Here is a 9,090-nt window from a genome sequence, read left to right as displayed (position 1 = left end):
TTTACAACTAAGATTGAATAATCTATTTTTTTTCAAAAAGTGTAGACTGTTGATGAAAAAGACTATCAGTTTTTTTAATTATTAAAATAATTATATTCGGATATATAGAAACTTCAAGGCAGACATCCAGTCTACAGCCAAAATCTAAAAGGGAGAAAGAGTGCTGATGATAGAAGTTGCCATGGACAGAAACATATACTAAGTACTGTAATAGCAGCGACAAAATGGTTAAAAGCCAATTTGCATCAACATTGACAATTAGCTAAGTTTTGTTTGAAAGGTGGTATGTTGAGGATTCATTCTCATTACAAAATCTCTTAACACAAATTAACGTAAAACTAAGTTTTATGGCACAAACGTTAGTAATGAGATTACATTAGTTGGCTCTGTGAGCGAAAACACTTAAAGCAAATAAATCACTTAAATATTTATTTCAATGTATCCCTGGCCTCACTTACTAGTGAGATGTTGTTGGAATTCTAGAGTGACATGACTCTTACATATGAGCACAGAGTGTTCTTTGTACTTTCCTGGCTCTGGTACATCAGTCGACCAGTTATTAGATGGCCTCACTTAATGAATTACGGTACGTCAACAAATATTTTTTGCAACATACTTGTAAGTATTTGCAAGTTTTTGTTTGCAAGCTCAGAATAGTGGCATCTGTGATTAATTCCTAAAAGTTTGATTTTGTTTCAAGCTGCAAATTTTCAACAGCAGAACATAGGTATTTAGCTGTACATTATTCTACTATAAAAGCTTCATTTTCAGCGTTATGTTTTCAGCAAACAATGATTATTTCCTCACTAAACTGCATTTAGGTAATCAATTTGTATAAGACCAACTTGTCTCTCAGATTGCTAAAAAAAGGAAAGCAACAGGTGTATCATTTTGAGCCATTTGTCCTAGCAACCTAACAGCTTTGGGTTTAAGATGGTGTGCTTCAATCGAAATCAACAATTTGCAAGTTGGTAAATGTGTGTGTGTGTGTGTTTCTTTGATGAATTCCCAGTTGAACTTATTATGCTTGTTGGGTGGCACCTTATTACTGGAAGCGTGTACATGTAATTAATACTGTGTATTGGTTTCTGACATAGAACTGCTTTTGTATATATGTATATTTATACATGTATATAGTTAAATATCATCAAAATTTTCTAATGAGTGTGAAAGAATCAAAATTCCGTATCAATTAGGTTGTTTTGTTAAAGAATTCACAATGAAACCAGATTTTAGCTGAGCTTTGTTTATGTAGCTCTTACATATTTAGTAGGTAGTAGTTAGTTATTTAGTAGGTAAAACGTTTTGAAAGGGCTTTGAGTGAAATACCAATCCTGCTGTCTACCAAGCCATTATTAATGAATCCTTGCTAGGTACAGCAAATATTGATGTCAAAGTACATTGTTCATTGTTATTCACGAAACCTAAATGAATTTTCTTTTCAGAAAGATCTACTCAAATTAATTTTTTTTATCAATTTTTTTAGTTTTTCAAGCACTTACTGTCTGCCTTGTAAGAATTCAATTTTATATCTCCGTAACTGAATGTGAACAAGTCAGAAATAATTAATTTTATGATAATCTATTCTGTGCATATACTAGGCCTGTTATTGGCATAAAACTACCAAGGGCTGCAATGAAAGTGCAAAATTTTTCCAAAACAAACTTTTATACTCTGTATGGGTTATGTGTATGTTTATAGCTAACAAAAAAGGTACTGGGTTTTTTTTCAGGAAAAGTAACCAATGAAACACAAAAAACTAACCAGCTTTGCCAACTGATGCTGTTGTATGTGAGATATGTCTATCTCGGCATTGAAATATTTCGATATTTCCTCTATATGGCAGCTATTCTTCCATTCAGAGGATTGTGTAAAAGATCTACATACATTTTATTAGTATTCATTTCTTAAGACATTTATTTACATAGTACCTGGACTGAATCCACCATTACACCTGGACACGATCTTGTAAAGCACCCAGTTACTATTTGCATCAATGTTAACTTTCTTTGTCTGACCAATGTACCTGCAAAAAAATTATAACAGTATTACCTATAATTTGTGTCCTTTTTGTATTTTGTGCTTGGCTCATTATAGAGTATGATTAATGACTATTATGCTGCTAACACTATATAAAGGAATGCTGACTTTTTACTGAGTGTGATCATTGTTAGTCTCGTTAGCCTGTCAGTACTCGTGACACAGTTCTGCTAATAAATGCTTATAAGACCCTTCACTTTCTCTCTCAAGAAACCTTTTGGCTTTAGGAACCAAAAACCACCTTATTAGCATACCAAGCTGTTACATGTAGCACCGTCCTCAATTTTATTGATTTTGGTTATAGATGTCATTATTAGAAAGCAAAAATTATAGAATGCATTATAGAGGACATGGAGAAGTTATGTAGTGGGCATTATAGATTACATTTAGCATTTATATAGTGGGCATTATAGAGGGCATGGAGAAGTTATGTTGTGGGCATTATAGTGCACATATGGTGCACAATGATGATATGGTCATATGATATGTAGAGGTCAATATAGAGGAAATATAGAGGTTATATAGTGGTCATTATAGAAGGCAGAAATTGTCACATTGCTTTAAGATTTTAGACTTAGTTAAGCCAGGTGAGCTATGCATCATAGTTGATCTGCTGTTACAACTATGCTAACTGGTTCATTATTTCGTTAGTTTATTTGATATTTAACATCTAGAATAGTAACCATAAAAGCCTGTATATCATGTCAAACAACTAATTTCAGTGAAGTCTTTTGTATTAGTTAGCAGCTGTAAAAATAAACTAGTCGTACAATAAGCAACAATAAATTTGTTGGGCTTGATTTATTTGATTTGCAATACTTTGGCAACAGCTAAACTATTTGTTTGCTAAATATAACTTCGGTAAAACTTTGAGATATGAAGATGCTTGAACTAATTAAGATGTCGTGCTTCAATAACTAGATGAAATAAATGTGATACATAAATGTGTCTGAAAGTTGAAATACAGCCCAAAATAGCTGATACATTTGACAGAAGTGTAAGAAAATATTGTTTATTGCAAAATATGCCTAATGAGTTCACGTGTTTTTCTAATTTTTTGTGCCTCGGGATCTGCCTCATTAAAACTGTAAAGGTAGCATAAACAGATGCTCTCTATCTAAGTAGAAATTAGGTTAGAGACTCACATCACCTGTACTATTTCAGTTTGCCTGCTTAAACTTTGTACATGTAGAGTCAACCTTTCAGTTGCACATCTAGCAATAATATATCAAAAGAGTTCAGCCCTAACACTGATGTTAACAATCTTCAAAGATAAATTATCTGAAAAATTCATGCACCATTATAAGCTGGTAAAAAAATTTCACCAATATTATTGTTGTTAGAAACATAAACCATATCTGAACTATGAAAATTTACCCTCGTGAATTATGGTAATTCTTTCTGCTTTACTTACTAGTAAATTGGCTATTAAGTTATTATGTTAGCTTATGAGATTATAGTGTGGTATTATTATATATACATATAAAATGGTTTCCTCATTTTACTCTCTTGAAGTAGGTAGTGTCAATTTAAGCTTGGGTGTCTTATTGCCTCAAAATCTTACTTGTTCTGGATTTGTTTTCATTTGTGTTAATTGTTGTTGGTATTTATCGAAGCCAAATTTGAAGCACAGGTGTTATTGCACCTAATGCTCAAATGACTACTGGAATTACACGTGCTCTTACATGCCAGCCCTTTTTAATCTCCTCACGCAGAGAGAGAAATATATTCCTCCATTTTTTGCTTGTTAAGTTGCAGTAGTTGGGTATTAATCAATTTATTATAGTTGCCCTCGTGTTCTCTTTGTCCAGCACTACAATATTTATTGTAGTTGCCCTCTTGTTCTCTTTGGCCAGCACTACAATATTTATTATAGTTGCCCTCTTGTTCTCTTTCTCCAGCACTACAATATTTATTATAATTGCCCTCTTGTTCTCTTTGTCCAGCACTACAATATTTATTGTAGTTGCCCTCTTGTTCTCTTTGTCCAGCACTACAATATTTATTATAGTTGCCCTCTTGTTCTCTTTGGCCAGCACTACAATATTTATTATATGTAGTTGCCCTCTTGTTCTCTTTGTCCAGCACTACAATATTTATTATAGTTGCCCTCTTGTTCTCTTTGTCCAGCACTACAATATTTATTATAGTTGCCCTCTTGTTCTCTTTGTCCAGCACTACAATATTTATTATAGTTGCCCTCTTGTTCTCTTTCTCCAGCACTACAATATTTATTATAATTGCCCTCTTGTTCTCTTTGTCCAGCACTACAATATTTATTATAGTTGCCCTCTTGTTCTCTTTGTCCAGCACTACAATATTTATTATAGTTGCCCTCTTGTTCTCTTTGTCCAGCACTACAATATTTATTATATTTAGTTGCCCTCTTGTTCTCTTTGGTCAGCACTACAATATTTATTATAGTTGCCCTCTTGTTCTCTTTGGCCAGCACTACAATATTTGCCTGGTTTTGGCTAGTTTGCCAAACAGGTTTGTCAATATAGGTGTATAGAAGTTCTTGAGGAGCTCAGAATCGTTATTTTTATGCTAAACTCTTCTGTGACCTATAAAAATTTTATATGTATATACTTATATAATTGCTTATATATGTATATGTTTAAATAAAATATTAATGTTTATACTTGTGAGTTAAGCCAAGATTGTATTGTTTGCATGATGCACCTTTTTTTGCAAACAACTTTTCATCAGTATAAGTTCTCGAAAAAATACTAATCATTTTTTGGTTTGGAGTCGGGAACAAAAAGACAATAAATTTGAGTTACAGTTGCACATGTAACACCAAAGCAGTAATCAACATCTATGACAAACAACAGCTAAAAAAGACGAAACCAACACAAATATTTAGCACTGATACTGCAAGCAACTCAGACAATGTACCCTTAACGACAAGTGTTTAACCAAAATCATCATATACCAGGTAACCATTACAGCCAAAAACCCATGGCTCTCAGCCAACAACCTATATTGGATTAACATCAAAAACCTTTAAATCCAGGCATGCCAATCACAAGTCTGACATTTAAATCACCAACAGAAAAGCAGGTAGGAGGTTAGCAAGTACATTTAGTGGTTTTACAAAAAAATATATGCATTTGACCTCAAATGGAAAATACAGCTTCCAACTGCTGCAACGTATGTATATGAGAAAAGTTTATAAAGTTTATCATACTAGACTGACTACACATAATGACAGAAATAAACTGATTACCAGCTGCAGACATGTTCATGAGTATTTATTAAGCCTTATTACTTAGCTGTTTCAAAAATCTGTTTATCTCAGATTTATATTATAATTGTATTGTATTTCACGTCAATTTATAGCAGGCCTTGGTATATGCACATTTCACTTGAAGTGTGCGCATCATAACATATACGTGTACTAAACTATTTAGTGGTAAAATGTTTTAAACCAAAGAAAAATGTTTTTGAGCTATAAATTTATTGAAGTTTGTTGTAAGTAGAACTAACACCGCAGTGCTCAATGTAGAATGGAGCAGTATAAATTATTTGAGAATTACATACAGTAGAACACTTATCTTGGTTAGCTACTGTCAGTTTCGTGCTTGCGCAATCATCACACTGTTGAGATCTACAGCCTCCCAACACACCATTTTACGTTCCAGGGATGTTCCGAAAAATTCCAGAAATATTTCATTGCAACGTTGTCACAAGATTATTTGTAGACACATTTTCAACGTTCCAGAAATGTTGTGGAAAATACATTGCTGGAATGTAATTCTCACAGCGCTCCAAAAACGTTGTGGGAAATAAGTTGCTGGAACGTATTTCCTACAATGTTTTCTAGCAACCTTGTGCAAAAAAAGTTAATGGAATGTTTAGCAAATGATCTTGCATAACATTCCCACAATGTTGGCAGAACATTGCACAATATTCCAAAAACACTTCTTCCATGAGGTTTTCTACAAGTTATTAGCTAACACCCTGGTAAGGTTACGCCTAGAACATTGATGGGGTGTACATGTAAATGTGTAGACATTTTCAAATATTCCTATCACGAACCATAACATTGGTATTACGCACAGGTCATACCTTAGTCTGCAAATCTTAGTTAAGCTATAATGAACATTAAAGTTTAAATGTAAATTCACACGTGGTTGCATATTCGCTTTGTGCCACCAACTACATCTGATTTACATACCCATGTCATACTGTTAAATAATATTTTGATTATCGGTATATCATATGATATATTATCACCAAACATATACATGTAGAACAAAGTCAAATAACGATAATGTATAATATACGTACATACTGGTAATATATATATATATATATATATATATATAACCAGGGGACTCAAAAGTGTACAGCAGACAGTGAAAGAGGAGGAGCAAAGCATCAAAGCATATGCAGCCTCCATGGCCATTTCAGATATGTTGCTAGCTGAATTTCAATCGGCTGCTCTTACAACGGACCTACGCCCTGATGATGAGGAAATTGACTGGCACACAGAACCTTTTCATGGTGCTTACTACCAACAAAAATCTAAGGTTGGCGATCTTCACCAGACATATATGTGGCTGAACAAAGGAAACCTAACGGCCAATACAGAGTCGCTAATCATGGCAGCCCAGGAGCAAGTGCTCCCAACAAGGCAACTTCAAACGAAAATCTATCACACTAGAAACGATCCTAGATGCAGATTGTGCAAAGATGCACCTGAGACCATCCAACACATCATCAATGGATGCAAGCAGCTAGCAGGAAACTCACACACTGAGCTGCATAATCATGCCACAGGTGTTGTGTATAGAAGTCTATGCGATGAGTATGGCCTTAATAAACCACAACACTGGTGGGAAGCTCCTGGTAAGGTCAATGAAAATGACCGCGCTAAGATCCTCTGGGACTTCTACATCCGAACTGACAAGCATGTCCTAGCAAACCAACCAGATATAGTGGTGGTAGACAAGGAGAACAAAAAGGCTACTATAATACATATAGCAGTACTCATTGATTACAATATAGCCAGCAAAGAAAAAGAAAAGGTAGAGAAATATCTCCCTCTTGGAGAAGAGATTGCAAAATGCTGGATTGTAAGAACAACTGTAATCCCAGTAGTCATTGGGGCACAGGGCGCAATAACACCGACGCATAAAATGTGGCTTGCCCAAATACCACCAACAATCAACTCAGGTGAGTTGCAGAAAAGTGCGCTATTGGGAACAGTTAAGATCTTGAGGCGAGTGCTCAAACTCCCAGGTCTCTGGTAGGAGACCGGAGTTAGAGCAGAATTTACCACCCATACAGGGTATCCGGGGTGAGGAAACAATTTTTTATATATATTTATATACATATATTATTACAACTACCTGTCATATATTTGTCACACATAATTATATATATTATACCCCACTGCCACATGATATATATTGCAATGGAACAATATCCATTGCCATATGTTTTACATGAAAATAGGAAATGTCTCCCTTGCCAGCTCTGAGCTGCACTGATGAGGCTTCAATGACCAAAACTGTACAGTCTTTAGTATGAGTATATACATGTATATTAAAAAAGAACTAATATATATGTTTGTAATTTTGCTAGTAAAGCTGTAGTGATTGTTGTATTGCAGTTGCACTTTTAAATTTCATTATGAATTTGGACAAAAATGTCAGATTAAAAAGCCAAGACGGCAAGCTGCCAGCAGCTCCAGGAAAGATCTCATTTTTACATTTTGAAGCTAAGGGTTTATCAAAATGTATATGGTTCACAAAGCTGTTACAATTTTGTTAAAGTCTAAGTTAAAGAAAATGTAACATTTTCTGCAGAATGCACAAACTGAAATAAAATGTAACATTTTTATAACTTCAGAAGAAGGTTGTTTGACATACAAAAAATGAGTTTAATTGTGTAAATTGACTGATGAAAAAGAAAACATAAATACAATATCAAACAAATTGCAATATTACGAATCAATTGTCGATGGAAACAAAAAAGTTTAGTAAAAAGAATAAAAGGCATATATAAGAAGAGAAATGGATTCTCCTCTACGCGAACCCAAGAAATCTGTTTATGGTAGCCAGCTTTTATGTTTCTCATGTTCATCTTGTACTCAAGCTCAGCAGCGTGCCTTTTGATTTTGAGTGATCAACACACAGTTTATTATTGACGAAAAGTTTATAAAATTATCATGTTAGTTTGTTCCATTGGATTATGTAAATATTTGCGACTGCTTTTTAATATGGCAAACGATTTGTGTTAGTAATGTTTCATGCAATGAATATAGTTATATAAACAATATTCATGAATGAATACTGTTGTATATAACTAACTATGTTAGTTAAATTACTTCTGCCTTTGTCTTTGCTTATCTAATAAGAGCCAAATGTATTGTGGAGTAATATTTCAATACACATTGGAAACAAGAGGTAACAACTTGCAAATGCAAAATTGAATAAAACCATTTATATACAAAGTATGTTTTCAAACTATAGAATGCAGGGCACCGCCACATATAGTACAGGCAAATCAAAATGGCTGATGAAATACCAGAACTATGGCAGGTATACCATGCATAAATTTATTCTATGGTGCACAGCGACCACACACCATAGATAGTGCAGATATAAAAGAGAAATTGTTTATGTATATTATGATTGGTGCAGGTATATCTCTGATATTACATGTATATGCAAAATAATATTTGTATGTCCTATATAGTGCAAAGATTTCAGAGGTAATTTAATCATGTTATCATGGTTGCAGTTAAACGGATCAAAGTGCATGAATATTATAAGTGCGAGTGGGTTAAATAAAGGGTAAGATTATTATTGGAAAAACAACTGCAATCAATTTAGTAAAATTGCAAGTAGAATGCTTTGTGCTCTATTCATAAAATTATTATTTAACATGAACTTTTATTAATTATTTTATTATTTTCAATATTTTACATCAAATGTTTTGTGCTTCTTACATGGAAATATTTTTTTAAAAGAGGCCATGGAAAGAGTTGCAAATGCTCAAAATGCTACAGTAGTAAAGTGCAGTGAATGCTACAAGCAC

The sequence above is a fragment of the Watersipora subatra genome, chromosome 5 (genome assembly GCF_963576615.1).
Source record: "Watersipora subatra chromosome 5, tzWatSuba1.1, whole genome shotgun sequence".
NCBI classification, from domain to species: domain Eukaryota; kingdom Metazoa; phylum Bryozoa; class Gymnolaemata; order Cheilostomatida; family Watersiporidae; genus Watersipora; species Watersipora subatra.
The sequence above is the reverse complement of the archived record's forward strand: the minus strand, read 5'-3'. Positions refer to the sequence as shown.